We start from the raw sequence: 15,404 nt of genomic DNA, 5'->3' as shown, positions 1-15,404 counted from the left end.
TGTTTAAAATGAAGTATTAGAATTTCTGTGTTCAATATGCAAAGTCTTAATCGTTCAACAGACACCAAACTCAATTTGAAAGTTTCTGTCCATATTGCGAACGAGTATATTCAGATTTAACTTTGAGCTAAAGTTAAAGACCAGTGTTGATCGAATCCTGGCAAGAATGATTGCCCCACAAAGAGAAGGCTGACTCAGAAACTTTACAGACGTGCTTCATTGTCACTTGACAGAATTGGTTTGTTTATACAGTACATAAAATGCCCTATTTTATAAAATAAGGAAAGATCCCTGTCTTCTCTAAAAAAAACAAAAAAAAAAAAAAAAGCATCAGAGGAGGAGATGACAGAATGAATGAAACACTGCGCTGCTATTGGCCTTGGCCAGGCTCTCATGTGCTGTTGTGAGAGGTGAAAGCTGTGCTTTCTCCATACTCGGCATAAGCGCACACTTGTCTCCCAACACGGGTCGGACACTCATTCAGTATGCCAGCAGCCTTTGTGTACAATCTTCCACCTGTTGCCCAACTGAGGCGGTTTATTTTAAGCAGGGAATGACATTTCCCAAAGTGTTTGATTGCCACTCAGCCAGAAAGCTTTTGCCTTGTACGGTTAAAGTGAATGCATTGTAGAATGGGGACAGGGTGGGTACACAGGCTAGGCTAAAATAATAGCACAGCCATACAGGCTAGGCTAGAAGGATAGTGCAGCCATACAGGCTAGGCTAAAAGTATAGCACAGCCATACAGGCTAGGCTAAAAGGATAGCGCAGCCATACAGGCTAGGCTAAAAGGATAGTGCAGCCATACAGGCTAGGCTAAAAGTATAGCGCAGCCATACAGGCTAGGCTAAAAGGATAGTGCAGCCATACAGGCTAGGCTAAAAAGATAGTGCAGCCATACAGGCTAGGCTAAAAGGATAGTGCAGCCATACAGGCTAGGCTAAAAGAATAGCGCAGCCATAGAGGCTAGGTTAAAAGAATAGCGCAGCAATAGAAGCTAGGCTAAAAGTATAGCGCAGCCATACAGGCTAGGCTAAAAGGAAAGCGCAGCCATACAGGCTAGGCTAAAAGGAAAGCACAGCCATACAGGCTAGGCTAAAAGGATAGTGCAGCCATAGAGGCTAGGCTAAACGGATAGCGCAGCCATAGAGGCAAGGCTAAATGAATAGCGCAGCCATAGAGGCAAGGCTAAAAGAATAGCGCAGCCATAGAGGCTAGGTTAAAAGAATAGCGCAGCAATAGAAGCTAGGCTAAAAGTATAGCGCAGCCATACAGGCTAGGCTAAAAGAATAGCGCAGCCATAGAGGCTAGGCTAAAAGGATAGTGCAGCCATACAGGCTAGGCTAAAAGGAAAGCACAGCCATACAGGCTAGGCTAAAAGGATAGTGCAGCCATAGAGGCTAGGCTAAACGGATAGCGCAGCCATAGAGGCAAGGCTAAATGAATAGCGCAGCCATAGAGGCTAGGCTAAATGAATACCACACATACATAGGGGCGGCCTGTAGCGTAGTGATTAAGGTACATGACTAGAACCTGCAAGGTCGGTGGTTCGATCCCCCCGTGTAGCCACAATAAGATCCGCACAGCTGTTGGGCCCTTGAGCAAGGCCCTTAACCCTGTATTGCTCCAGGGGAGGATTATCTCCTGCTTAGTCTAATCAACTGTACGTCACTCTGGATAAGAGCGTCTACAAAATGCCATTAATGTAATGTAACATAGAGGCAAGGCTAAAATAGCACACATACAACTAGGCTAATTTTTTTAGGCTGTTAGTTGCGATTTACTGATATGACACACAAATACACTTACATGTACCGTACATGTTTTCACATTAGCATACAATTCACTGTTTGAAGGTCTACGAGTTACCAGACTATAATGGAATAACTGAAAACGTCTGAAAAGTCTGTCAGTCTGCAGAAAAACTAAGAAATGAATTCAAACACATTTCATAAAATGTGGGACACAGCATTTATTCATAATAAAGGCTTGAAAACCTAAACCTAAAGTTTTACTACCTCAGACGGTAAATGTAATTTAATATACAATTCTGGTAGTACATCATGACAGACTAATCTAATTAAGCCTCTCAATTATATATTTTCCTGTAGCTCAGTACTGAATACATGATTTGGATTCTCAGAGCCACTTTTTCATATGCTTTGTTATGAGAGCACAGAATGTAAAATGCCATTTGCGCCACTACATTGCCCTCTGGCACAAATTTGCAGAACTGCAGGCATAATTCATAAACAAAGCCAATATTTCAAGCCTTCTTTACTCCATTTATTTGCATGTGTCATGCTGCATAATCTCACTAGGCAATAGTAATTTCATAGCTTTAAAAATTAGGGAATTCAAAATTATAAAAAAATTTAAAAAAAGATATACCAGGAAAATATGATCAAGGCATGTTTGAATGAAATTCCACATTCCAAAAGAAATTAAATTATACTGAAAGATCAAAAGGTTTAAAGAGCTTTAAATAGAATACTTCATTTTTATTTTAGTAAGGGATTCAGTCACCCTGTATGGAGAAATAAAAAAATACTGCTATTGCTAGCCCTCTCCCAAGAAGTCCCTTCTGGTCAAATTAGCCCTACACTAAAAGCAGACTGAAAATAGCAATTGGATCATAATTGCATGAAACCTTCACACGTCCAAATGCAATGCAATTAAATTAGTGACACTTGATTTCCTTCAGCTACAGCGACAAGGATGCTAGCACATTAAAGGCATTTGCAAACTTCAAGTCAGAGAATGGGAGATTTCCATATGATTTGGAATGTGACCGCAGTTTATGCAGTGCAATCCTAAATGTTTCCATTCAAAGATTAGTCAACATTCACAGAACTGCCTGTTTTGGCTCAAGCTTTGCACACTAGGACAGAAGCAGAGGGAGTTCCTAGCACATTCAAGAACTACAGTGTCAGATTCAAACCAAAGATGCTTCAGGGCTCCAACTTTGTAGACAGTATTTTGGTAAGAGAAATCACCCATCTCATTACTGCATGCTTGTTCTGAAGAGGGCTTTGAAATGGTTACGAGTCAATGGCAAAAGCAAAATGCATATACTTTAAATGAACTTGCCATCAGCACAAACTAATGAAAACTGCCTGTTAAACACAATGAACTAGGAGCAGCAGATTAAATGTGAATATACAAGCACCCTGGTTTTGTGACCAAGTGAAATGTCAAATCTCATGTTTCCATTCTGATGGAGCAGAAATAATCTACCCTTCAATTTGGTATAGCTTCAAGTGGCCATTGTGATGTTCCTGAATGAAGAGTTGAAAATTACAATTTGAGGGCATAATCCTGAAATGGAGGATGCACACATCTTGCTAAAATAACCCAGACAGCAAGATTAAGATTCACCATGACCATATTTTATTCAAACAGTTACAAGGCAATAGGCTTGTAGTGCCTCCACTCCAGCACAATCAGGCAGACCAGTCCCAGTACAGCAACCACTCCAGCCATGGCCACAGCCCCAGAGCCACCTAGGAGGCAGAAGGGTCAGAATATTCTTCATTTATTTAGAACTTGGCTGGAGAGCCATCTTAACCTGAAGATAGTTACCTCCTGCTTGGTGATCAGTCTTCAGTGAGCCATGGGACTCCAGCATAACATCTGTGTCAGCCTCCTGCACAACAATGGGGCCTAGGACTGCCCTGCCGTAAAACTGTACACCAGGAGAACAGAACAAGCTCATGCACCAGCCCAGCCAAGTGAAGCAGAGATTAAACAGCAGTCAGACACTCCTGCCCTTCCTCACAGCACAGCTGGTATCACAGCAGCTACAGGCTGCATCATTCCCAGAGGCACTAACCCACCTGAAAGAGAAGCCAGTTACCCAGGCACCTAGAACTCAAGCACACCAGTATTCCCAAATACCAAGTGGACAAACCTTTCCTTTCCAGGAAGGAATGAGCATGCCTTCCCCTCAGAATCTGCATAAGGTCAGTACAAGTGCAGATAGATACTGAGATTCAGGGTGGAGTGGTGGGGGATCCTGGTTGGTTTCAGGGCATTACTGCTCACATTAGGCAGCCTGCATTCAAGGGGGGGAGCGGGGCAGTGGGAGAGATGTGACCAGATTAGTTAGAGTACATGTAGAACCCAGAACAAATTGAAGTCAGTGCCATAGGAAAACATGCTTAGAAAAACATTGAGGGAATTAAACCTTCCGGCATAGAAGGGTAGTTCTAACCAGTACAACGTCAAGTTACAAGACATCCAGAAATGAAAATTTAAGGTAGAGGATGCCTTCTAACTTCATGTAGTGGCACTGAATGCCCACAACTGCACTTGATGTCCTGATGATGGGAGTGCCACCAAGTGCTTGAGGTTGGTAGTTCAGGGTGAAGGTGTAGACTAGGGAGTCCTCAGTCATCTGGGGAACACAAATACTGGAGTAGACCCCTTCTGCTCAACAGGTCCACTGCCTTCTAGGGTGATGTCAGCTGATTGGACCAGGTGGCCAATGCTAAGCAGGTCCATATCCACTTCCAACTGGACAGAGCTTTCCCCACAGTGGACCTTCACAGCATCCGGCTTTGCAGTTGGAGCTTCCACTGGAATCGTGGGCACCTTAGGGCGCCCCAAGCTCGGGCCAGCGGCCACTGGAACATGGGTGAAGCCGGGCCTCCCTAGGGTTGGGTGGACAGTAACAGGAGCCTGGGTGAACCACAGTCTTCCAAAAGGTTTATGGGCTGTGACAGGCACCTGTGAGCCTGGTGCATTTATGTTTGAAGACTGATATCCACCCTGAGCATCGCAAAACACCCAAACAAGGCAAAAACTGTCAATCCCGCAAAAAACCCTTCACCCACCATGGTGCCTTAAAAGCAGTTTCTTTGAGGGAAAAACCCCGCAATAGCAGCATAGGCTCCTTAAGCCCATTTTATAGTCAGCTGAATGCAATGATCGTTCCAAAACCCTCCTCTTTCATCGTTTAACTAACCTTTCTCCAGCCTCTTCTAATTTGCAAAGCTGGAAACTTGTCATTCGTTCACATCCATCACAAGTAATTTGCTCATTTTTGAAAGCACAAAACACTGTGTGTATTCCAAAATAAACACACACAAGCAGCGTGCCATGATGGCAGCATGCCTTCAGTTTTTAGTATGCAGCTGCCTTGTGTAGTTACAGATTTACTAAAATAGATAATGTCAACCTCTGCATTGAAATTCCAAGTAGGAAACATAAGAACTTTCTGATATCTCAATAAAACCTATGGAAGTCACAGGAATGCAAGAGAAATGGCTTCCATGGCCAACATGGCAACTGTTCCAATCAAACTTTATATTTGCATCAGTTTGCCTCTGCACTGTGTTTATGATTAATTGTAAGGATACTACCCATTACAATTGGTTTGATGTTGCTGTTAATATTGCATTACATTAATGGCATTTGGCAGATGCTCTTATCCAGAGTGACGTACAACAAAGTGCAAAGTGCATACCCATAACCAGGGATAAGTGCGCTGAAAGACCCTAGAGGGAAGTGCAATTTCAACTGCTACCTGCACACCAAAAATAAGGACCAAGGCCTATTTGATCATCAAATTATTATTATTTTTTAATCATAATACCGCAACACGCAAATGTATGAGCAAACTGCTTACCTAGCCAAACAATGCTTACCTAGCCAAATAAAACATCCTAATACACAAGTAAATATCGCAGGTAAAGACAACAATTAAGGTTTACAGGGAGATAGGGAGGGACAGGAAAAGGTGCGAAGAGGTGCGTCTTCAGTCTGCGCTTGAAGATGGCAAGAGATTCTGCTGTTCTGACCTCAACGGGGAGTTCGTTCCACCACCGTGGAGCCAGAACAGAAAGTAGTCATCAATGGGAGGTGGAAGTTCGGAGAGGGGGAGGCGCCAAGCCACCAGCTGTGCTGTGAGGAAGGGCAGGAGTGTGGATTCCGGTCTGACTCCTGTTTAATCTCTGTGGTCGCACGAAGAGGTCTGGCAGGGGTGTAGGGTCTGATGGTTTTTTGGAGGTAAGCTGGGGCTGACCCCTTAACTGCTTGAAAGGCTAGCACCAATGTTTGGGAAGTGCTTGGGAAGGTTGAAGACCAGATGAGCTGCTGCATTCTGGATAAGTTGGAGGGGTCTGATGGTGGACGCTGGGAGGCCAGCCAAGAGGGAATTGCAGTAGTCCAGGCGGGACAAAACCATCGCTTGGACCAGGAGCTGGGTCGAGTAGGGGGTGAGAAAGGGGCAGATTCTCCGTATGTTGTATAGGAAGAACCGGCATGACCAGGTCACCACAGCAAGGTTCTCGGAGAGGAACAATCTGTCCATCACCACGCCGAGGTTCCTTGCACAGGGTGATGGCATCAGTGAGGTATCCCCTTGGGAAATGGAGAGATCCAGATGGGGAGAGGTAATATCATTCCCAGGAAGGAATATCATTTCAGTCAGAGCTTTAGATGGTGGTTGTCCATGAATCTCTGGATGTCACTCAGGCAAGCAGAGATATAGGCTGAAACCTGTGTGTCAGATGGTGGGAATGAGATGAAGAGTTGGGTATCATCCGCATAGCAGTGGTAGGATAGACCATGTGCAGTGATGACAGGGCCAAAGGAACAAGTGTAAAGAGAGAAAAGAAGTGGGCCAAGGACTGAGCCCTGGGGAACTCCTGTGGCAAGGGGCCGAGTAGTTGATACTATACCAGCCCAGGAAACCTGGAAGAAGCGACCAGAGAGGTAGGACCCAATCCAGTTTAGGGCTGGAACACAGATCCCAGTTGCTGACAGGGAGGACAGGAGGATGAAGTGATCCACAGTGTCGAAGGCAGCAGAGAGATCTAGAAGAATGAGGACAGAGGAGAGGGAGGCTGCTCGTGCGGCATGGAGTGATTCACTGACAGAGAGGAGCACGGTCTCTGTTGAGTGGCCAGATCTGAAGCCTGACTGATGGGGGTCTAGCAGGTTGTTTTTAGAAAAGGAAGAAAAAAGTTGATTAGAAGCAGCTTGTTCAACTGTTTTAGATAGAAAAGGAAGAAGAGATACCAGGCGGTAATTCTGGATGATGGAAGGATCCAGGGTAGGCTTTTTTAGCAGTGGGGTGATGTTGGCCCTCTTGGAGGATGATGGAAAACAGTCAGAAGACAGGGAGGAGTTGAAAAGGGAGGTGACAAATGGGAGAATGTTAGGTGTGATAGTCTGGAGGCGTATCGTGGCATCAGTGGGGTCTCATAAACTTTCCTTGAAACCAATCATTGATCTCAAACTAATCTCAAACTGCTTTCTTTAATTTTCCTTGATTAACAAATGTGTCAATGATCTGACTAATCAATCGGGAATTAACACCCGGCTTCATCACATCGTGTTGAATGATGAGTACAATTTACAAAAATCAGCTTTGTAGAAGTTGTAGAAATCTTGAAATTCAGGGGGTTAAAGGAAATGCCACAGGGAATGCTGGAGAACTTTAACCAAAAGAATGTCCAAGTATTAGATTTAAGATACAGTAAATCCTCAAATTGTGTCCGGGATTCTATTTGAAGCCGGGCCTCGGATAATAGCCGGGGCCATGGCCGATTCGGACAAATGAAGGCCGGCCCCCAAATACAAGCCGGGGTAATATTGCCTACCAGTAGAGCTATCAGTCCATGAGCACTAGAAGACATTGATCCGATTTAACTCAATGAAATAAAAGAGCTCCTCTTAATATTTTATAATGTTGGTTGGTTTAATACTGTTGCCAATGAAAAGTCATTGTCCTACACCATGCGTCTCCAACACGTTGCTCTCAAGCTACCAGTCGCTTGCAGCCCCCTTCTGAGTAGCTTGCCAAAGGCTGACGCAGTATACATTTAAACACAATTGTTGCCGCGAGGCATTCCAGCCTACAAATTTAATAAAAAAGTAAATCAGGCAAAATAAAAAATTAACTCAATTTAGGCTACTTGGCTACGCAATAAGGTTTCCATGTATTTACAGCACAGCGCACGTTCAATGAATGAATGAAAGCGGCTGCCTTGGCTTGCAATAAACAGACGGGTGGAAATCCCGACACTCTTTCAACTACATAAAACTTAACAGTGAACCATCAAATACCCCCCAGATTTCAGTGCCCATCAGTCCCAACATTTAGCAATAGAATCAAACAGTCCAAAAGTAAATTGAATCCAAAACCAAAGCGAAAATCTTTTGATAGCCTACCGGTATGCTGCTCCAAACAAAACGCATGTCTCACAATAAAACGATCCTTAACTTGCTGTTATCTACGCTAATTTGTTATTGTTCATGAAGGCGTGTCTGGCAAGTTGTTATTTTATGGATTCTGGACTTGCATGTGATTTATAGTGTTTGAGAATATTTGCAATAAACTAAGTCTGTTAAGGCTGACACTTTGACTTACCAAAAGGTGTTTCCTGATTAGCCAACACTAATTGATTTCTGAACGGTTACAGGAAGTGTTGAACAGTGTTGGCCCACTTTCAGTGTAGCCTTTTACTTTATTTCTAAGAATAAAATTCTACAACAGAAGCCTAATAAGGCCTGCCTCGAATACAAGCCTGCCCCAAATAAAGGCCTGTGCTTTGTGCAGCCTAAGTAAATAAAAGACCCCAGACACAATTTGAGGATTTACGGTAACACATAACATAACATAATGTAATGGCAAGAACAGGCTATTCAGCCCAGCAATGCTTGCATTTTCCTACTCCTAAGTGTACCTACTGCCTAGCTTGCCTAAAAGCTAAATAGTATATAGCACCGTATCAAGCCTGATCTTGAAAACCCTCAGCTTTTCTGCCTCCACTACATGTACTGGCGAACTATTTTTAACATTGACCACTCGCTGTGGGAAAAAATACTTCCTAATATCTGTACTTTGCCAATTTCATTTGTGCCCTTTCGTTCTGCTAACCATATTCACCCTGAAGAATCGCCTATAATTCGCTTTGTTGATCCCTTTAATGGATCAAATCCCCCCCCCTCCCCAGTCTACTTACTAAGCTTAAAGAGATTAAGAGTCTTATAAAATTGTAATTTTTTATAGTATCTTCAAGTTGTACATATCACAGAAATCAGCACCCCTTCAGCTACTTATATATAACCTTCTGAACTACATAATAAAATATATTATCCCATAAAGCAGAGGGGAAAAAAACGGAAAAAAACGAAACTTGAATTCTAACATATTTTATTCATATTTTATTTTATTATCCTAATATATATATATTTATATTTATTTTTTGCAGAATCATCGGGGTTTTCCTCCACGTCTTCGCCTTGAAAGATTAGTAGGACTACCACGTTTGAGCCATTTATTAATTTGTTTTGTGGTTCGAAAATAAGTTTGCAGCCTTCGACACAATCTTTTTCAAACTAACACAACGGCACGGCAACTTGAAAAGCTACTGCAAACTAGTCTTGCGTTTCTGAGACACTCCAGTTGGTTGTTATTTTTCAAGTTTCTGATTCAGACACTCCGGTTGGCTGACCTACCAGAGCCTATAGGATTCCCAGACCGGTCTTACACTCTATACGTCACTAACAAACATGGAGACGAGGATTGATCTATAAAAAAAGGATACACCAAGTAATGTACCTGACAAAGGCAAGTTACAATCCATTTTTTTTACGACGTTACGCAGTCAATTTATTGACAAAGGCGAGCGGTTCAGGTAGATAAAACCGGGGGTGCTATCTGTTTACTTTAAAAAAAAAAAACGGCAGTATGTAAAACCGTTATATGATATTATAAGATATGCGTTATAAAAAAAAAGAAGGAATATGGCAGCTCCCGTGGGTTTTAAATGGATGCTTTATATAGCACCTTTCATACATAAAATGCAGCTCAGATTGCTTTACATTCAGCCAATTACAAAGAATTATAAAGACAAGACATTGTAGATAGAATACAAAAATTAAATACGCTGTGGAAATATCCAAAATATCCACACTTTAGGGCGTAACTAAGACCCGGTGCAAATTATACTCCGGGACCCCCCCCCCCCCCCTTCAATTTCTTTGCCCACACGCATACTTGCAGTGCGCATGCAACAGCAATTAAGAACCACAGGAGACAAAGCACAGAGATAAGCGCTAACCAGTCCAAGCAGATAGCAGTAATGTTCCTAACAGATTTTATATATATATATATATATATATATATATATATATATATATATATATATATATATATATATATATATATATATATATATATATATATATATATATAGTCCGACAATATTACGATCGTCTCTTGGTTCATCTCAGCACTCTTCTTGTCACCAGCACGGGCCCGTTTTCTGTTCCTCGCTGCTGCAGCAGGGGCTACCGCCATTATCATCACCACCAGACGCAGTCAGAAACCTGTCTTGTCTCGCCTGCTCTTCTTTTTTTTTTACTTTCCTTAGCTAACTCCCAAACGTTATACACAACAATGTGAAGGCCACGACAGGAAATAAATTTAAAACAGAACTATACATTTAGTAATAGAAACCAATACAGTTGAAAAGTAAATCAATCAAATCACAAATTATTCAAAAACATGTACAAATGTGATCTGATCTACAGTTGTCTGAACATCTGATCAATTTTCATGGCTGCTACCATTAGATCAGATAGATAGATAGATTGATAGATAGATCGGGAAATTTTAGGCTTCCAGTAACTTATACATACATACACATATATACACATATATCTTGTACGGGAAAATTCACAGAAAAAAGATCTCACAAGTCAAAATCAGACTCCACCTTAGTGAGCAGGCTGGTTCCTCTCGACGATGTGTGCTAAAAGTTTATCAATATATCTGTATTAAAGTATGATATGTACCCTGTATAGTTTCAAACTGATTAACTGCTAAATTGTGCTAGAATTACACAGCAGCCAGCTGGCAGGGGTCAAATAGTGTATCTATTTGACCTAGAACATTAATTATAGCTGAGCTTATGAAAACGCAAGAAACCACAGTGAAAACTGTTGAAATGAGAGCAAAGAATGCTACGTACATTTACTCCCTTAGAAGAGAATAATTAATCAAATGTTTAGTATGTCTGTATATTAGAAAAGTATATTAGAAGTGAATATTAATGAAATGTTTAGTTTGTCTGTATATTTTCAATGATTACTGCTGCTTAGTTTGTCTTATAAAAGCGAAAGATACAGAGTGACGTGTATGGATGACCTGTTAGAGGGAGGGCATCCAGAACTTTATGAGGTCTGGTAGTTTGCCAAGAGCAGGTGCGGGGTGAAGTGAGGACACGTAGTTGGCAGAATGCCCTGAACTTTGTACAGAGTTGGCAGAGCATAAGGACTGTTGGCAATTTGCCACAATGACGTTATGGGAGGAGCGTTGGGAGGAGTTACGAGTTGTAGGTGGAGTAACTGTGTATAAAATGGGTGTAAAAATGACAGTCAGGGTTCAGTTCTGGAGAGCTGATCCGGCTTTATGTGCTGCTGCTAATAAAGTCTGATTTTCCTGATGATCTTACTGCCTGGTGTCATCTTTTCCCTCGCGAAGATGTTTTTCGACAAATTGAAGATTTGGACTCTGTCGTTTCCTCACACACATAAAGATCAAAAATAAGGTGCTATGGTAGATTGTGTGCAATGGTGGTAGTGCAAAAGTACAAAGTAAACAGTAAACTCAACAGGGGTAAAAGTGAGGATTACAGTCCAGATTGTGTATAGGGCTAATATTCCCTGTAAGGACAGTCAGACAGATATTGGATATTGGATAGGGGATGGTAGACAAGGTGACGTGGTGGAAGGAGCAGAAAGAGACTCACGCTGAAAAGTCCAATTCTCTCCTCCCATTTTGTGTGGTATTGTGTAACTGAATGGCCCATGGAACAAAGGACCTTCTTAACCTGTTTGTTGAGCATGTCAGAGACAGGAGTCTGCTGCTGAAGATGCTCTTCTGTCTGTTAAGTTTGTTATATAGTGGGTGGCGGTCATTGTCCATGATTGCCAGCATCCTGTTCAGTGTCCTTTTCTCTGCTGTTGATGTTATGCACTCCAGCTCCATTCCAACTACAGAGCCAGCTTTCCTTACCAGCCTTTCCAGTCGCCCAGCATCCCTCTTCTTAATGCTGCCTCCCCAGCACACAATGGCATAAGAAAGGACACTGGCGATGACCGACTGGTAAAACATCCAGAGGAGCTTACTGCAGACATTGAAAGACCGCAGCCTCCTGAGGAAGTAGAGCCGACTCTGCCCTTTCCTGTAGAGTGCTTCAGTGTTGGCTGACCAGTCCAGTTTATTGTCCAGGTGTACCCCTAGGTATTTGTAAGTGCTGACCACCTCCACATTGACCCCTTCAATGGATACTGGCAGCATAGATGGCTTAGTCCTCCTGAAATCCACCACCATCTCCTTGGTTTTGGAAATGTTCAGCTGCATATGGTTGAGATTGCACCACTGCACAAAGTCATCCACCAGGTTCCTGTACTCATCCTCCTGCCCATCCCTGATACACCCCACAGATATACACTCGCCGAGCACTTTATTAGGTATTTATTATATACTTATTCTTTAGACTTCTACTGCTGTAGCCTATCCACTTAGAGTTATGATGTGTTGTGTGTTCAGAGATGCTCTTCTGCATACCACTGTTGTAATGCTTTTCTTTTGCATTATTGTCACCTTCCTGTCAGCTTATACTGGTCCGGCCATTCTCCTCTAACGTCTCTCGTTAACAAGGTGTTTCTGTCTGCAGAACTGCTGCTCACTGGATTTTTTTTGTATTTGCACCATTCTTTGCAAACTCTAGAGACTAGTGGGCATGTGTGAAATCCCAGGAGATCAGCAGTTTCTGAGATATTCAAACCACCCTGTCTGTCACCAACAATCATTCCACAGTCAAAGTCACTTAGTCACATTTTTTCCAGATTCTGATGTTTGATGTGAACATTATCTGAATCTCTTGACCCATATCTACATGATTTTATGCATTGCACTGCTGTCACACAATTGTCTGATTAGATTATTTACTTATTCATGCAATTAAGTAAAAGAATGTTCCTAATAAAGTGCTCGATGAGTGTACACTATGTACTTTGGCAGTGATTACCTCTTTTAGTTTATTTCACAGAGCATCAATTACTAGAAAGTAACAAGACACATAATTGGTACATTTTAAGTAGATATAGCAAAGAAATACTTACCTAATTGATTTCCAGACATTACTCAATTACTCAAGTCCTGCGCTTAATCTATTTGGTTGTTGATTCAAAGAGAATATTTGATTGAATCCTCAGCAGCCTGCCCAGTGGTAGATCTTTTTCAGCTGTTGCAAATCATTATCTCTTCTTTAAAACATTATTTTTGGGTTAAATTTCCTGTCTTTTTAGGCTTTTGCCAACCATTATGACATTGTCTCTCACTTTAAACATAGTTTTTGAGTTTAATGGATTATCTACAGCCTGATGAAGTGCTATGGTACTTCCTGAAGAATTCCCTGTAGCAGATAAGATAATGTTTGCCTTCTGCAGCAATCAAATCATTGTGTCTAGCCGAGTTCGGTGAAGAAATTTGTCCCCAGTCTTATCCTTCTGGAAAAAAAGAAAAAGTTTTTCCCCAAGTGACTGAAGGCACTGAGGGCAGCTGCTCCTTGCAGGCTGCAGTGAGTCCTTTTCTTCACGTGAGTATGTGGTGCATGTGTGCTTTCAAATCGTTTCTTAAGATGAGCAATGGCAGTGACATCACCTTGTTAAAGCAGCATAGCATGTTTTGTGCCTCAGGTTTCTGTGTACAGAAACTCCTGAATTAGATCCAGAGCATCAACGTACTCCACATTTCTTAGCAGTTTATCTTGCTAGTTTTTCCCATTGTCATCTTGACAAATAAAGCATTTTTGCCAATTAATGTCACTTGCTATGCCATATTGGCTCAACTGGCGAATCAATATTCATCAGCACCCTAGCCAGCACCAAGTACTATTAGAATGATAGTGATTATGCGATGCATAATGCAGCAGCAAATTTAAAACAATATGGCAGTATTGTGAAAAGTCTGCTTTTACCAGGTTTAAGTGTACTATGATAAAATTGCCCAATAGTTTTCTCTGATGACAACATGGACAGGTTGTCTGCTTTTACCCAGAGGCGCGATCTTAATTTGCAATATTAGTTTTAGCCCCCTGACTATTTTCCAGGAATACGTTATACTGTACAGTCCTTAGGCAACTTCCAATGCATTAATGCTTGGTTCATTATTTACAAAAAGGGTATTTACTCCGCTGTGAAAGAAGGACAACACCATGTGTGTTGTGTTCAGTCAGTTCTGGCTGCTGCTTTATTAAGCCAGATTGATGTTTTCCAATATGAAATACTGTGCCAAAAGGGAAATGTTTAAAAAATTTTACATTGGGGGGGGAGGGGTTTCTTACACCTACTCAACTGAATGTGTTTTTTCTTCCGTACAGAACTAATTTACAGCATTTCCATTCACAACTTTCACAGTGTTGACTGAAGAACTGCTGCATGTACCTTTAAATGTCTCCAAATTCCACTTGGGACCATGCGTACAATTAGGGGGCGGGGGCAATTCTGGTGCTGGGGAGCCAGTGTATACGCACATTACCACCAATTACCTTAGTTAATGAGCTAATATATACATATAGCTCATGGGCTGTATAGACAAACTCTGTTCATGCAGAGATTAGAGCGCAATAAAATGTTTAATATCCTGAAATAAGAACTGTCTTTGGCTGCTAATTATGCTATTATGAAGAAATGTAGCTAAAATGTCAGACGACAAAAGGTGGGCTAATTAAGTAATTAAGGCCAGGAGTTGGCATGAAAACCAGAAACGGATATGCTCATTGCTGCCCACCTCTGAACTAACAGGACTCCCAAATGCAGGCGACAATCAAGACCTCCCAAAACATAATACATAGCAAATCTGATTAAAACATGTTAACAGGCAGATAAAAATGAAAGGCACAAGTCTTTAAGGCACCATGGTGGGTGAAGGGTTGTTTGTGGGATTGACAGTTTTTGCCTTGTTTGGGTGTTTTTGTGATGCTCAGGGTGGATATCAGTCTTCAAACATAAATGCACCAGGCTCACAGGTGCCTGTCACAGCCCATAAACCTTTTTTCCAGTTGGAAGTGGATACGAACCTACTTGGCATTGTCCACCTGATCCAGTCAGCTGACATCACCCTGGAAGGCTGTGGACCTGTTGAGCAGAAGGGGTCTACTCCAGTATTTGTGTTCCTCCGATGACTGAGGACTCCCTAGTCTACATGTTCACCCTGATCTACCAACCTCAAGCACTTAGTGGCACTCCCATCATCAGGACATCAAGTGCAGTTGTGGGCATTCCGTGCCACTACATGAGGTAAAATGCCATCCTTTGGGTGTACACCCTTCGGGCCTTCATTTCTTGCAGCCCCTTTTGTTAAATTGTACTTATTGAACTTC

The 15,404-nt window shown here is 42.0% G+C and overlaps 1 pseudogene; it reads right to left on the bottom strand.

The window, feature by feature from the left end:
• Positions 1-3,415: 3,415 nt before the first annotated feature.
• Positions 3,416-4,838, bottom strand: LOC133105684 (zona pellucida sperm-binding protein 3-like; annotated as a pseudogene).
• Between the last annotated feature and the right edge of the window lie 10,566 nt (positions 4,839-15,404).

Source organism: Conger conger, chromosome 12 (genome assembly GCF_963514075.1).
Source record: "Conger conger chromosome 12, fConCon1.1, whole genome shotgun sequence".
Lineage (NCBI taxonomy): Eukaryota > Metazoa > Chordata > Actinopteri > Anguilliformes > Congridae > Conger > Conger conger.
This window is presented reverse-complemented; position numbering and strand designations above follow the sequence as displayed.